This window comes from Antechinus flavipes, chromosome 3, assembly GCF_016432865.1.
Source record: "Antechinus flavipes isolate AdamAnt ecotype Samford, QLD, Australia chromosome 3, AdamAnt_v2, whole genome shotgun sequence".
In the NCBI taxonomy this organism is placed as follows: domain Eukaryota; kingdom Metazoa; phylum Chordata; class Mammalia; order Dasyuromorphia; family Dasyuridae; genus Antechinus; species Antechinus flavipes.
The window spans coordinates 630,223,386-630,239,553 of NC_067400.1; the positions used below are offsets into that span (position 1 = coordinate 630,223,386).

Below are 16,168 nucleotides of genomic sequence, written 5' to 3' on the forward strand. Positions count from 1 at the left end.
AATATCCTTGAATGTCACCAACTCCTAAACCATCAAAAATCACAAAATTTAGAACTGAATGGGCCTTCAGAATTCATCTAGTCCAACCTTCATCAGCTTAGAGGAGGAAACTGAAGCAGAGATGGGATTGCTTAAAACTCATAGAATCTTTGTAAGTGTCAGAAACAATAACTGAAAAAAGTCATTAAGAGCCCAGAAAGGCATTGTCTATTTGAAGCAATTATAGTGTTGGAATAGAAAAATCTGGAAAAAACATCTTATTAGAAAATGGTTCTCCTAATGGAATTGGGGAGAACATTTGTGATCTATAGAATCTGTGGAGGAAAAAGAAAAAAAATCATGTGAAATTCCTCCCACCATGAAGTGTCCTAACTGACATATTAAGAAAATTCTAGGAAGAGTTTGGAAGAATTTGGCAAGTCCTGTGCATTCATGGTGGGAGTAGGGAGAAGGAACATAAACAGTGATCCCTAAGGACAGAAAAATGCATTTTTCCAGATGTTCCAAAATTTTGGAGCAATTATTGTTCTTGTAGACCAAAATTCTGTTGCCCTCCTTTTTTTTTCTCCCGAGGCAATTGGGGTTATATGAGTTACCCAGGGTCACAGACTTAGAAAATATGAAGTGTCTGGAGTCAAATTTGAACTCATGTCCTCCTGACTTCAGGGCTGGTGCTCTATCCACTCTGCCATCTAGCTGTCCTTTCTGTCGTCCTTTTTTTTTTTTTTTTTTTTTTTTCATTTGGAGGTTTCTTTTATTTTCTGTCGTCCTTTTAAAAAATCATTTCACATCTGATTTATGTTCTATTTATAATCTATATATCACTTTTAGTTTATTTGTATTATTGAACATTTGGGCAATTAAATAATTTGTTACCTTTTCCCTTAATTTTTTTAGATTCCCAAGAATTAATTTTTTTTTCCTTTTCATAAGATCTACTTCATCATTGTTCTTTATTGCATTGTATTTATTCCTAGTGTAAACAATCACTATAGGAAGGCAATCTTTTTATTGAGCTATAATTACAGTGATCCCTTCCACCTCATGGGGGTTAGAGGAGCAGCACCCCTGCTGTCTATAACATTTTGGGCCCTCCTTTCACACCAGAAAAGTCTAAAATTTTTCATATTGTTTTATTGGGCATTTACAGTAGGTGATTCTAAAGTTTGGGGTAAGTATTGGGTAATAAGCTTTATGTTATATGTTGGCCTCTGTGTATTATCTGCACAAAACTCCCTCCCAGACTTCCATTTGATTCTCATGCTGACCTGCTAGATATTGAATCTGCAATGGAGAAAGCTGTGATGTGGAAGAGATAGCTGTAATCTAGTACATCCTTACTCATTCTTTCTATTCTTTTCTATTCTATCTCCTACATTCCTTCTTTACCACCATGGGGTAAGGTCACATACTCCAGATCTTCCCATTATGGGAGGCTCTGCTCACCCGACTTTACAGACACCTCAAGACACTACTTTGGGCAAATTGAATTTGCCACATTGTCCCATTGTCTGGTATCTTCTGTCCCGTGAATGCTTCCTTTTGGGTGTTGTCTCTCTGTAGAAAATGTGAACTCCAGGGGCCAGGAGAGCCTTTCTTCCTTTGTATTTCAAATTCTGGTTATTAACACAAATTCTGGCCTCTCACATACTAGGTGCTTAATAAATGCTTATTGACTATGGGCCATACAAACACAGTATTTTTCTTTTTCTTCTGCTCTAAAAGCCCACCATGACCTAGACATTTGCTTTTTCAGTCTTGTTGCACCTCACTTCCTGTCATCTTTTCCTTGATCCAATGACACTGGTGTCCTTGATATGTCAGGAAGATGCTCCATCTCTAGATTCTGGCTCTCCACAATGGCTGGAATTCTCTGCCTGCTCATTTAGGCCTCCCGTGTTCCTTCAAGTCTCACTCCTATAGGAAATCTTTCTCATCTCCTCTTCATTCAACGTTCCATTGACCAACTCTATAGCTACATATTTGAGTGCCTGTAGTCTCCCCCACTAGATTGTGAGCTCCAGATACTGTTGCTTGCCCCATGCCCATTATTAAGCACAATGCCTGGCACACAGGGGCTCAATAAGTCTTCACTGAATGACTGCTTGCATATTCTCCTTCTTAGAGCCTCTTCATGAGATCTGACACTGGCTCTCTTTCTCTATTTTCACTCATATGTGACTCTGTGTGACCCCACTTGGGTTTTCTGGGTAGAAGTGTTAGACTGGTTTCTCTTCTTCTTCAGTTCATTTAAAAGTGAGTAAACTGAGGCAAATGAAATTAAGTAATTAATGCAGGATCACACAGTTAATAAGTGTCTCAGGTCAGAAGACATGAAGATAAGTCTTCTGACTCTAACCCCAGTGTTCTACCCACTCCTCACTCACTCCTTCAGGCTTCATAAAATGGCTTTCATCTTCACTTTCTGGAACATGCTCTATCCAAAGTATTATTGATTGCCAGATTTCTTGGTGTTTTCTCAGTTCTAATCCTATTTGACCTCTCTTCCTCAGTCAATGCTCTTGACCACCCATCTAATACAAGAAGCCTTTCATGGTCCACATTCTTCTTTTGACTTCATGAAATTGACCTTACACATATTTTGTAAGTAGGAAACATGGAGGGGCAACCAGGTGTGGTAGTAGGGAGATCGCTGATCCTGGATTCAGGAGGATTGGTGTGAAAACCCAACCTCAGACTCTTGACATCTGCTACAGGACCAGAGCCAAGTCTCTTAGTCACAATTTCCCACCAAAAGAAAAAGAAAGAAAAGAAAGGAAGGGGCAGCTAAGTGGCACAGTGGATAGAATACCAGTCCTGAAGGCAGGAGGATCTGAGTTCAAATCTGGCCTCAGACACTTAACACTTCCTAATTGTGTGACCCTGGGCAAGTCACTTAACCCCAATTGCCTCAGCAAAAAAAAAAAAAGAAGAAGAAGAAGAAAGGAAACAAAACAGTATTACTATGCCTACTATATGTCAGACACAACCACTTTATAAACATTAACTCATCTAATTCTAAGAATCATCTAATTCTAACAGTGATATGTAATCCACCTGCCACCATTTTACAACAAAGTTTGAGACCAACTCTCTAAGCAGTCTCTGAAGTAGGATTTGAACTCAGGTTTCCTGGAATTCTGGTCATGAATTCTACCCATTATACATCGTGGCTTGGGATTTTCTATGTATGTATGTATGTGGCTATTTACAAATTGCCTCCTGTTTTCTTTTTCAATTCTTGGAATCTCAAGAGTCTATGAATTGCTTGGTTCATATCAGGCTTTAATAAAAAGCTTGACTTGTTGGTGGGACAACTGGAAAGCAAGCTCCATGATAGCAGACTTGGTTTCAGCTGGTGTTTTACTCCCAGCACTTAGAGAGCCTAATAATCAGTGCCTAATAAAAGCTTATTCAACACCATGAATGAGTGCCTGAATTGGATTGGAGCCCTTCTCTTATTTTCTGAATTCCAAGATATAACTATACCAACTGTATTCAAGGAGGGAAGCCTAAATAAAGGCTGAGATCTATTGAGACTGACTTAGCTCAAATGTGTGACTGCCATACGAGATATTCCAGGTAGAATTTTATAACTTCCCTAATCTATTTCAATACTTTCTTTGGGCAACTTCTTTCTCAGACTGATAAGATTTTATGACCTTGCCAAAAAGAGCCCCAAACTCCAGCTAAGTATCCAAAGAACTTTCCAGCGAAGGAGAATTTTATGTGATCTTTTGTACTTTTCCCAAACAGAAATTTGTTATTGTTGTATTATTATTGATTTTAAAGCAAAATAATCATAATTGCAAGCAAAAGTTTTTAAATAGTGTCACCACACAATCTAACGGCTTAATGATTTAGCAGCATGTAGTTGAAAAGAGGAGTTTATTTCCTAAGGCTGCAATTGGATCTGCCTCTAGGAGTCATTTTAAAAAGTAACAAAGTTATCATCAGAAAGAAAAATTAGAATCACAATAATAATATAAATAATAGAACTTTCTTGCCAATCAAACAAAATCAATTCAGTTGAATGCATTTCTGGATTTTTTTATATAGGAAATCACCTCATCCATATAGCAATTTGATACTAGATGGCTTGTATTCCCATATCAGAATAGTGTAATTTTGATTCAATAATGTTTTTAATTCTTACCTTTATAATTTCTAAACACGTTGTCTTAATGTCAATTTCAAGAGTATATGAGTCATAAAATATGATCCACTTATCTAGGATCAAATACCATAAGGATGTTAAAAGAAGAACATATGTGTTCAATGAGACCACACGGATGAGGAGAAAGTTAGTTTTATGAAAGGTGCATTTATACTTACAAATGGGATATCACACAAAACCTTAATTTTTTCAAGAATCATTTGCTGCCAGGAACACAAAATCTAGGTTAGTCTATTCCCTAAGTTTCTTTGTGTCAGTCTTCCTATGCAGAAGGAGAAAGGTCTGAGATACAAAATAGATACAAAGTAGAATCGAGGAGGGAAACTGGAACAAGAGAGACAGCTGAGGGAGGAGGAGCTCTCGGGGGAACCAGTCTTTTGTGTTTTCACCCAGGTAGAATTTAAGGCCTAGGGTGGAAGGTGGTGGACTAGTAGAAGGTCAAGGCAGAAGAGGGGTCCTTCCCATGGCTGTGGCATTGCCGCTGATAAAAGTGCCAGGAAGAGGAGCAGAAAGGAAGGCATAGGACTGAGTTTCAGACCTTGATGGTGAATGGAGGAAAAGGAGGATGCTTGGGCCTCTTGGACCCTTCCAGAAAAGCCTTGACTCATTGAGGGAAATAGGGCCTCTTCTGCTTTCCACATGACCCACCAAGTTTACCCTTGGACTCCTCTTCCTGGCAGATCCCCAAGTTGGAAGAAACCGTCCTTTTGGCTTCTTCCAAATAAGTGTCTCCTAGAAATCCCATGCTTGCCATTCCCAGGTAGGTCTGAGCCCCTAGCAGATCACACAAGTCGGACGGTCTATCTATATTCTGACTCACCTTCTAATAACAAGAAGGGGTCTTTGATGCCCCTTCCTGTCTATTTCCTGCCTCACTCAGCTCTCTAGAGACCATCCAGAAGCTCCCTATACTGATTAAGGAGACCTCTCAATCAGTCCGACCCCCTATCCTGATTGCTGCTCTGATTTTTGGGCTCCCCCATCCCCATCTGCTCCCTCCTCTAACTCTGGGAAGCACAATCACATCTTTTGCATTCATATCCCCCAACTCTAACCACGGTGCTTTGATATAGCCAATAAAGAATGGTTTCCAAAAGTGAAATTTGGAGAAAACATAACTGACTCCATCTGATGCAGTATGGGCTGTTCTTATACCAGTTTCCTCACTTCAGTATATCCCTTCCACCAATCACTTTGAAAAAACTCCTATGACTCACATATGGTCCTATTCTAATAAAGCACAAAGAGCTAAGCAAATGTTAATTAACCACTAACTAATTAAGCAGATGCCCAGTCCCAATCCAGGTCCACTAATCTGCATTTTTCTCAAACTTCTTTATAAGCCTCCCTACAAGACCTTACCTATCCTACCCAAAGGAATGGTCATGTAGCTCAGGAGAGACTATATCATCTGTGGAAGTAGGAGACACCCATGTCCATCACCCACTCATGGAAAATGTCACACCCTTCAGTGGATAAATAAACCAGTTTATAAGCCTCCCTAGACTTCCTTATTCTGGCTGTCCCTAGCAAGGCAGTTCTCACAACAGGATCAAATGAGATCATATTTCTATGGCTCCCGGCACATGGCAGACCCCATAGAACCAGCCATCAAAGCCGGGTTAGTCTTCTCCCACTTTATTCCTCTTCTCTTCTGGACCCCCAGGACATGGACTCCTGTCTAAGCCTTGAGCAAGAGCTTCCATTCCCTGATTCTGCCTTTCCATTGATTTCTCTTATCTTGGAATGTCCTCCCTCATCTCCCGGGACTTCCTTCACAGCTCAGCTAAAATCTCACTTTCTGAAAACAAGCTTTTCCTGGTCCCCACAACTCATTGTGCCTTTTCTCTTAGAGTGACTCCAGTCTACACTGTACAGAGCTAATTAGGACACACCGTTGACTGTTAGTTCATGGAAGGAAGGGACTCTTATTTTCTAACCTTTCTCTGCATTCCCAATATGTTAGCACAGTGCTTAGGACAGAGGAGCCATATTCGCCATCCTTATTGACGTGACCTAAGGATATAGGAGAGGGATTCAGAGAGACCTGAAAGCAAACAGCAGTGTGACCTGAGGTGGCCGGAAATGGGCGGTGCCAGGAGGATGATTCCTGCCCTGCTGCCAGGGAGCCCCTCTCTCTAACAGGAGGAAGCTTCCTGGGCTCTCTTGGACTCTCTCTGGGCTGATGTTGCTTAGCTCTGGGGAGAGACTGTACTCACCTGGGAGGAGGGTCTCTGGCCATCAGGGGCCATCTCTCTGGTTCCAGGCTTGGGTTCTCTGCCAGCTGACCTGGGGAGAGAGAAGGATGTTAGAAAGGGAGAACGAAGTCTGGGCCTTCTCTACCCAGGCAGGATGACCTGCTCAAAATGAAAAAGAGCTCTTGGGGCAGAGACAAGGGCCCTGCCCTCGGGGGAGAAGCTCCACCCCAGGAGCTTGTTGTGGTTATTTGTCCTTCACTCTGGGAGAGGGCCATGACTTCAGGAAGGTGACACCCAGACCAGCAAGTAGATTGGCTCTGGCAAGGTCACTAGCCTCACTTTCGCCTCCAGAGCCATAGGGATCCAGTGGCCAGATATGGATCAGGTCTGGAGATGGCCCCAGATGCAGTGGGAAACCTGGCTCTTTTTAAACTAAGGTCTTCAAACGGGTCTCAATCCAACTGATTAAGTGATTAAGTTCAATGATTAAAGGTTAGGGAGCAACTGAAGCAAAGAATCCCTGTTTTACCCGGTCCAAAACAAACTGAAATGAATTAAGCTGGGAGGGGAAGACCTTCAGGCTTTCTGGCCAAAGCAGAAATGATTGCTATTTATATTCAATCTGAGTCAATCTGGACCCAAACATTGACCAAATGGGCCTTGGCCTGGGTCCTCTGGGTGGCCAATGAGCATCAGAGTGGTTTTGCTTGGTCAAAATGAGCTGTGTAGAAGAGCCCGGTCTCCCACAGCATCCGGGGCCACGGGCAGTCCTCCTGATCTACCCCTGGCCACTGGACCCAGATGGTTCCGGAGGGGACAGTGAAGCCGGTGATCCTGCCCAGCCCTCTCTCCCGCAAACCCAATTCACTTGGAGGTCCTGGCGCCACCTCCCTGATGTCAGGATTCTCTTGGAGAAGAAACCACAACCATCTGTGACTAAAGGTGGCTCCCTCCCTCCTTCCCTCTGCCCACATAGGGTATCATACCCTTACCTACAGATGCTCTTAAAAGCTTTTTTTCCCTCTTTTGCACTTCTGAACCTTTCCAATATATTACTCACTGGATTTCTTTCTTAAAGACAAAGCCTTAAACCCAACCCTTCCCCCCCCAAAAAAAAAAGTCAAAAAAACTAAACCCCAGGAGGAGGTCAGCAGGGAGGGTCAGACCAAGAAGTGGCCTGGGTCTAAGCAGGAGAATTGGCCTTCTCACCCCGCCCCCCTCCAACTCCTTCTCTTTGACTTCATGCCCCTGGTCCAGTCTCCTACACTTTAGGAGGCAGAAGGGCTTTGGGATCCCAGGTGGGACGAGAGCAGGCAGAGCCTCAGATCCCTGATCCAGAGCTCTCCATCCATCTCATACGAGGGGTGAGATGTGCAGGTCAGGAAGCTGTGACCCACAGTGAGTGGGGATGACACCCCCGGTCTTTTGTGACCCTGAGCCTGAACTTGGAGGGAGGCCGGCTCCTGGCAAATCTGGAGGACACGGACCAAGAGATCGGAGGGGGAAGATGAGCCCCATGGAAGTAGCATTGGGGGCAGGGAGGAGGGGCCCTGGGGCAGACCTACCTGGGACCTGCAGGTGCAAAGATGGCTCCCAGAAGGCAGAGAAATCTCAACTAGGAGAGAAGGAGGCAGAGATCTCGGCCCAGAGAAAAGGAGGCAGAGAGATCTCAGCTCAGAGGAGACAGAGAAATAGCATTTGAGATGGAAGGAGATGGAGAGATCTCAGCTCAGAGAGGAGGCAGAGAGCTCTCAGCTTACAGAGAGATCTCAGATCTAAGGAAAACGCAGCAGAGAGATCTCAGCTCAGAAGGGAGGAGGGAGAGAGATCTCGGCGCCGGGGGAAAGAGCCCGAGAGATCTCAGATCTGAGGGAAGGAGGCGGAGAGACCTCGGCTCCCGGGAAGGAAGCGGAGAGATCTCGGCTCCGGGGGAAGGAGGCAGAGAGATCTCAGCGCTGAGAAGGAGGCGGAGAGATCTCAGCTCAGAAGGAAGGAGGCGGAGAGAGCTGGGCTCAGAGGGAAGGAGGCGGAGAGAGCTGGGCTCCCGGGGAAGGAGGCACAGAGATCTGAGCTCGGGGGGGAAGAAGCAGAGAGATCTGAGCTCAGGGGGAAGGAGGCGGAGAGAGCTGGGCTCAGACAAGGAGGCAGAGAGACCGCAGCTCCCAGGGCTTCTGCTTCCAGCCCTCTTCCTCTGGGTGAGTCCTCCTAATCCCGAGGGCCCCGCCCAGACCTCCATTTTCGGGAATCGGCCCTTTCTTCCCTTACCTCCTCCCAGATTTCTCAAATCACTACAGAATTAGAATTCCACCTGGGCCACACCTACCCGGCTGCTCGTCACCGAGAGCTCCCCTCCCCCATCTCTGCGCCCCTCTCCCGCCCCCCTGCCCCTCCGCAGAATCTCCGGGGCTCCCGGCTCCTTCCTCTCTAGGACGCGTCCACATCCTCCATCCCTCCGGGCTCTCCCAGCCATTCCCCTCCCCCACTCCCTCCCCCCCTTCAGTTCTCCCCCCGAAAACCTCCCCCGTCCCCCGGGCCAGAGCTGGGCCCTCTTTACCCCGTCCTAGCCCTGGGGCCCTTTCCCTTCTCGCCCTGATTTCCCGAGATCTCTCCTCGGAAGTCAGCCGGCCCCTAAGCAGGAGCCCAGGACGGCCCGGGCCCGGGGCACATGATCCCAGCCCCCGTTACACACTTTCTCCACCCACTTAGACAAACCTTCCAGTCTCCCTCCAAGGCCAGGGGTTGGGCCGGTACCCGCTTAACCGACCGGGAGGCCCCCCGATTTCCCTCTTTACCCCTCAACATCCGGGTCGTCATGGGAAGGGGAGAGATGCCGAGAGCGGGCCATGTGGGTCCTGAGGCACAAGGATGGCAGGAAATTCGGAAGGAGGCCAGCGGAGGGCTGAGGGGAGGAGGCTGTGGGGGTGGGGGAGGCAGAAGCAAAGCTCGGGATCCTGGATGATGCTTCTGGCTTTTTTTTTTTTTTTTTAATAGTAAGGGCGACCCCACCGTTCCGGACCTTTTCTGCGGAGGGGAGGGAGGAGCTTCAGGGTTCAGGAGGGTCCTGGGCTGCGGAGTGGGGCCTTAGGGCACAGACCGACACCCGTCATCCAGATGCTGGAGCGGGTGGGAATCCTGGAGAGGAAAGGGAAAGTTTGGGGTGGAAATGACCCCAAAAGGAGTGTGCACAAATGCACACAAGCACTCCTGCCTGTGCAGGTGTGTAAAAACACACACACACACACACACACACACACACACACACACCCCTTTGTGTACTTCTGTATCTGCTGGGCTTCCTGCTAAAGCTTAGTGCTCAGCTGAGATGTCCCAGCTTCTTTAGGACTTTTCAAGGACACTCAGGGATTGTAAGGCAGGGATGGCTTTCTAACCCTGGGAAGGGAAGAGCCAGCAGAAAGCCAAATCCCCCGGTGGAACATCACGGAGAAGCCCCAAAGCCAGCCTGGCTGCCCGGTGCTCAGGGAGGAGGCACCCTGGGTGATCCCCTGGAGGTGGAGCTGGGGCCAGGTTCTGAGGAGCTTCTCAACAGCAAAAGGGAGCGGCCATAATTGCTCTTAGCTCTTCTGGGAGCCACTGGAACTTCCTGAGGAAGGTGATCAAGGACTCCTGGAGAGTCCATCTCCATCCACCTGGACTTTTTCCCATTCTTTTTTGCAAAACCTACTAGTTAAGTTACTTAAATTAGTCCAGTTGAGTTCCTGGAGAGGTTCCGGGAGTGAAAGTGGCTCCCGCGGTCCCATAAAGACAATGTTTGTATAGCCAGCATTTCCTCCTGGTGAATGGACCCATACTTTGTGAGAGGCACGATCACCGGGAACCGTGCGACCCCAGCGCAGCCTCTGCTTCCCCCCGGCCTCTTCATTTTGGAGAATTTGCGGGTAGTTTGTAGCCGGCTCTCCAGAATCTGGAAATCTGGCGTATCAGGGAACCCTAAGAAAACCCAGGGGCCCTCCCAGCCAGGTGCGGTGACAGCAAATGGCTGTGGAGGCTGTGGCTAAGTTCTTACCTTGGCAGAGTGCTTCGGGGGGTGTGCACGTTGGTGGTGAGGTGGACAGACCCAGAGCCAGAGCCCCCTCAGGGTGGGGAGGCTCCCGAGGAAGCAGACTGCCACCCACGGAGGGTGCGCAGAGCCATTGTGGCAGCCTGTGAAACCCGGACAGTCCCCCAGCCCAGGCCCAAAACCCAACCGCTGAATTGTCTTCGATTCTGAAGCCCCCCCTGGTAGCGAGGCTCACTGACCGGCATCCCAACTCTGCTGGGAAGAGCCCAGCTCTGAGGGGATGGCCACACTTGCTAGAAAACCTATTTTTGGGGGGGCAGCTAGGTGGCACAATAGAGAGAGCACCAGCCCTGAAGTCAGGAGGATCTGAGTTCAAATCTAACCCCAGACACTTAACACTTCCTAGCTGTGTGGCCCTGGGCAAGTCACTTGACCCCAGTTGCCTGGGGGGGGGGGAATAAAAAAATAAAAACTATTTTCAGGAGAGCTCATACAGGGTAAGCACTCACAAGATAGTCAGAAAAAGTGATACAAGGACACTCAAGGTCTCTCTGAAGAACTTTAGAATTGATTGTGTGACATGGGAGACCCTGGCCCAGGACCCTCCTCAGAGAAGGGGCTGGCTTCTGTGAGCAAAGCAGGATTGGAGTAGTTGAGAAGAAATGGGAGGTGGGTAAAGTTAGGGAATCCCCCCAAACGTTCAGAAGGACTATTTGTGTCCAACCTGTGGCCCAACTCATATGGGATCAGCCACAATTAGACACACTGTATGTAACTCGACTCATGTCGGACATGTCATCTTGGTCTTCTTCAGGAAGGACATCAGTCATCCCAAGGTGGTTCAGGAAAATGGGGGTGAGGGAGGATGTGTCTGTCTTCCTGACTCCAAGCCCCCGGAACCACTCAAGGGTCTTGATGGTCCTGATCATCCAGGCAGAAACTGTGGTGCCATCTTTGAATTCCCTTCTGGGTCTTCCATGTTACAACAGCAAAAAATCCTCTTGATTCCTACTGCATTGATGTCTTTCTCATGCATCTTTTCCTCTTCCTATTTTAGATTATTGCCCAGATGCAGGGTCCGATCCCCTCATACCTAGCTACTACCCAAGTCTCTAAACAGATCTTGCGGTCTTCATTCTATTTTTCAATCTGTGCCATCCCATCGCTTCTTAAAATCTGAAAATGCTTGGTATAAATTACTCTTAAAAATATTCACCAAATGCACAATGTATATGTTTCTCGAACTCAATCTAGTATCCAAGGTTCTGCATCCTGCAACCCCAACCTCTCTTACAATGTTATTTAATTCCTAATTTCTAGGGAAATAGATGGATTCACTGTGCCCTGAATGGACCCGGAGTGCCGACAGTTGACTCACAGCATGGCTGTTCTCCTATTTCCTAGCAGGTATTCGCTCTCCCTATCTATCCCAACACCTCCCCTACCCCTTCCAGGTCATGTGGCTGACCCCAAATGAGGGGATTAGGAGCGCCTAGAGATGAGAGGGACTTGGGTTTGTTAGTTGAAATAAGCAACTACTTTGGGCAGGGTGAAGTAGTTGGGGTGTCGGGGATTCAAGACCATCTTGGAAAACCCAGTAGTTCTCTACTATAAATAATTCCACAGTAGATACGGTGACTAAAATGCCAAAGGATACAGGATGAATGGTCTTCCCTGTCATGTCTTTTGAAAATGCTTTATCTTGAACTGGTTTTTTCTGTTAAAGTGGGTTGTTTTATCTGGATAATGGTAGATCATGAATGTATTGAGAGAAATAATGCAGTTGGACCTCGAATATTAATCAATTAGACAGAATTGTATCCAAATCCTCTCTATATGAGGCCCCAGTGCTTGAGCTGCAGCTTCTAGGTTTACTTGCTTACTTACAGGAAATTAAATAGAGGCCCTCCATCCCTGCTTTTCCTTGTCTTGGTTACCAAGGGCTATGTAGCAGAGAGTACCACTACATGGAAATGAGGGGTAGTTGTTCCAGAGTGACGGATATCTAGCCCTATAAAAATAGATCCTGGAATGAGGAGGTATCTTAGATTGTGAGAATATCCCACGGAGGGGACCATGGACTGTTTGATAGAGGCCCATTGAGTAAGGGTTCTGCCTCAGTCTTATGTTTTGTAGATGGGATCATTTTAATCACCACCATGTCTGTCATAGTGTGTGACAAAATGTTTGAAAAGAATATTGAAAGAGATCTATTTTGTAAGAAAAAAATGATAATGATAAATGATTAACTATTGGGAGAAAAGTATAACAAGATCCTCGGAAGAGATCTTTGTCTGTGAGGTTCCTTTGTTCTTCCTTTATAACCTGTTAAAAACTCTCACCAGCTCTGCTGACAGAGTTGTGAGATTCTATAGTGCTGCAGTTTCAGGAACCGGGACCTCTCTCAGCCAATGTAAGAAAATGTGTGGGTTAAAATTTAAGTGACTACTGCATTGTATCAGAGATCATTTAGAAAATCACAGAATTATATGCTGTTAATTAGGATACCTATCAGCCAAAGTAAGGAAATTTGTGGGTAAAATTTAAGTAATTACTGCATTGTATCAGAGATCATTTAGAAAATCACAGAATTATATGCTGTTAATTAGTATACCTATCAGCCAAAGTAAGGAAATTTGTGGGTAAAATTTAAGTAATTACTGCATTTTATCAGAGATCATTTAGAAAATCACAAAAATATATTCCGTTAACTAATATTTAAGGAAATTTGTAGTAAAATTTAAGTAACTACTGCATTTTATCAGAGATCATTTAGAAAATCACAGAATTACATGCTGTTAATTAGGATACCTATCAGCCAAAGTAAGGAAATTTGCGAGTAAAATCTAAGTAATTACTGCATTTTATCAGAGATCATTTAGAAAATCACAGAAATATATGCTGTTAACTAATATTTAAGGAAATTTGTAGGTAAAATTTAAGTAACTACTGCATTTTATCGGAGATCATTTAGAAAATCACAGAATTACATGCTGTTAATTAGGATACCTATCAGCCAAAGTAAGGAAATTTGCGAGTAAAATTTAAGTAATTACTGCATTTTATCAGAGATCATTTAGAAAATCACAGAAATATATGCTGTTAACTAATATTTAAGGAAATTTGTAGGTAAAATTTAAGTAACTACTGCATTTTATCGGAGATCATTTAGAAAATCACAGAAATATATGCTGTTAACTAATATTTAAGGAAATTTGTAGGTAAAATTTAAGTAACTACTGCATTTTATCGGAGATCATTTAGAAAATCACAGAAATATATGCTGTTAACTAATATTTAAGGAAATTTGTAGGTAAAATTTAAGTAACTACTGCATTTTATCAGAAACATTTAGAAAATCATAAAATTATATGCAGTTAATTAGGATGTCTATCAGCCAATGTAAGAAAGTGTGTGGGTTAAAATTTAAGTGACTGCTGCATTGTGTCAGAGATCATTTAGAAAATCACAGAATTACATGCTGTTAATTAGTATACCTATCAGCCAAAGTAAGGAAATTTGTGGGTAAAATTTAAGTAATTACTGCATTTTATCAGAGATCATTTAGAAAATCACAGAAATATATGCTGTTAACTAATATTTAAGGAAATTTGTAGGTAAAATTTAAGTAACTACTGCATTTTATCGGAGATCATTTAGAAAATCACAGAAATATATGCTGTTAACTAATATTAAAGGAAATTTGTAGGTAAAATTTAAGTAACTACTGCATTTTATCAGAGACATTTAGAAAATCATAAAATTATATGCAGTTAATTAGGATGCCTATCAGCCAATGTAAGAAAGTGCGTGGGTTAAAATTTAAGTGACTGCTGCATTGTGTCAGAGATCATTTAGAAAATCACAGAATTACATGCTGTTAATTAGTATACCTATCAGCCAAAGTAAGGAAATTTGTGGGTAAAATTTAAGTAATTACTGCATTTTATCAGAGATCATTTAGAAAATCACAGAATTATATGCTATTAATTAGTATGCTTATCAGCCAAAGTAAGGAAATTTGTGGGTTAAAATTTAAGTAACTACTGCATTTTATCAGAGATCATTTAGAAAATGATGGAATTATATGCTGTTAATTAGTTCATAAATAACTACTGTGTTTTATCAGATGTCATTTAGAAAATCACAGAATTATATGCTGTTAATTAATATGCCTATCAGCCAAAGTAAAGAAATTTGTGGGTAAAATTTAAGTAATTACTGCATTTTATCAGAGATCATTTAGAAAATCACAGAATTATATGCTATTAATTAGTATATCTATCAGCCAAAGTAAGGAAATTTGTGGGTAAAATTTAAGTAACTACTGCATTTTATCAGAGATCATTTAGAAAATCACAAAATTATATGCAGCTAATTAGTATACCTATCAGCCAAAGTAAGGAAATTTGTGGGTAAAATTTAAGTGACTACTGCATTGTATCAGAGATTATTTAGAAAATCACAGAAATATATGCTGTTAATTAGTGTTTAAGGAAATTTGTAGGTAAAATTTAAGTAACTACTGCATTTTATCAAAGATCATTTAGAAAATCACAGAATTATATGCTGTTAATTAATATTTAAGGAAATTTGTAGGTAAGATTTAAGTAACTATTGTATTTTATGAGAGATCATTTAGAAAATCACAGAATTACATGATGTTAATTAATCAGCCAAAGTAAGGAAATTTGTGGGTAAAATTTAAATGACTACTGCATTTTATCAGAGATCATTTAGAAAATCACAGAATTATATGCTGTTAATTAATATACCTATCAGCCAAAGTAAGGAAATTTGTGGGTAAAATTTAAGTAACTACTGCATTGTATCAGAGATCATTTAGAAAATCACAGAAATATATGCTGTTAATTAGTACTTAAGGAAATTTGTAGGTAAAATTTAAGTAACTATTGCATTTTATCAGAGATCATTTAGAAAATCACAGAATTATATGCTATTAATTAGTATATCTATCAGCCAAAGTAAGGAAATTTGTGGGTAAAATTTAAATGACTACTGCATTTTATCAGAGATCATTTAGAAAATCACAGAAATATATGCTGTTAATTAGTATTTAAAGAAATTTGTAGGTAAAATTTAAGTGACTACTGCATTTTATCAGAGATCATTTAGAAAATCACAGAATTACATGCTTTTAATTAATATACCTATCAGCCAAAGTAAGGAAATTTGTGGGTAAAATTTAAGTAACTACTGCATTGTATCAGAGATCATTTAGAAAATCACAGAAATATATGCTGTTAATTAGTACTTAAGGAAATTTCTAGGTAAAATTTAAGTAACTATTGCATTTTATCAGAGATCATTTAGAAAATCACAGAATTATATGCTATTAATTAGTATATCTATCAGCCAAAGTAAGGAAATTTGTGGGTAAAATTTAAATGACTACTGCATTTTATCAGAGATCATTTAGAAAATCACAGAAATATATGCTGTTAATTAGTATTTAAAGAAATTTGTAGGTAAAATTTAAGTGACTACTGCATTTTATCAGAGATCATTTAGAAAATCACAGAATTACATGCTTTTAATTAATATACCTATCAGCCAAAGTAAGGAAATTTGTGGATAAAATTTAAGTAACTACTGCATTTTATCAGAGATCATTCAGAAAATCACAGAATTATATGCTATTAATTAGTATATCTATCAGCCAAAGTGAGGAAATTTGTGGGTTAAAATTTAAATAACTATTGCATTTTATCAGAGATCATTTAGAAAATCATGGAATTATACGCTGTTAATTAG

At 42.4% G+C, this 16,168-nt stretch overlaps 1 long non-coding RNA gene across 1 annotated transcript in view; it reads left to right on the top strand.

Annotated features, from left to right (window-relative positions):
• The first annotated feature begins 7,846 nt into the window (after nt 1-7,846).
• Nucleotides 7,847-16,168, top strand: part of LOC127556786 (uncharacterized) — a 29,319-nt gene continuing 20,997 nt past the window's right edge. The window contains exons 1-2 of the long non-coding RNA XR_007952505.1: nt 7,847-8,570; nt 11,714-11,800. This is a non-coding gene — a long non-coding RNA (uncharacterized LOC127556786). The remainder of the gene's footprint in view (nt 8,571-11,713; nt 11,801-16,168) is intronic.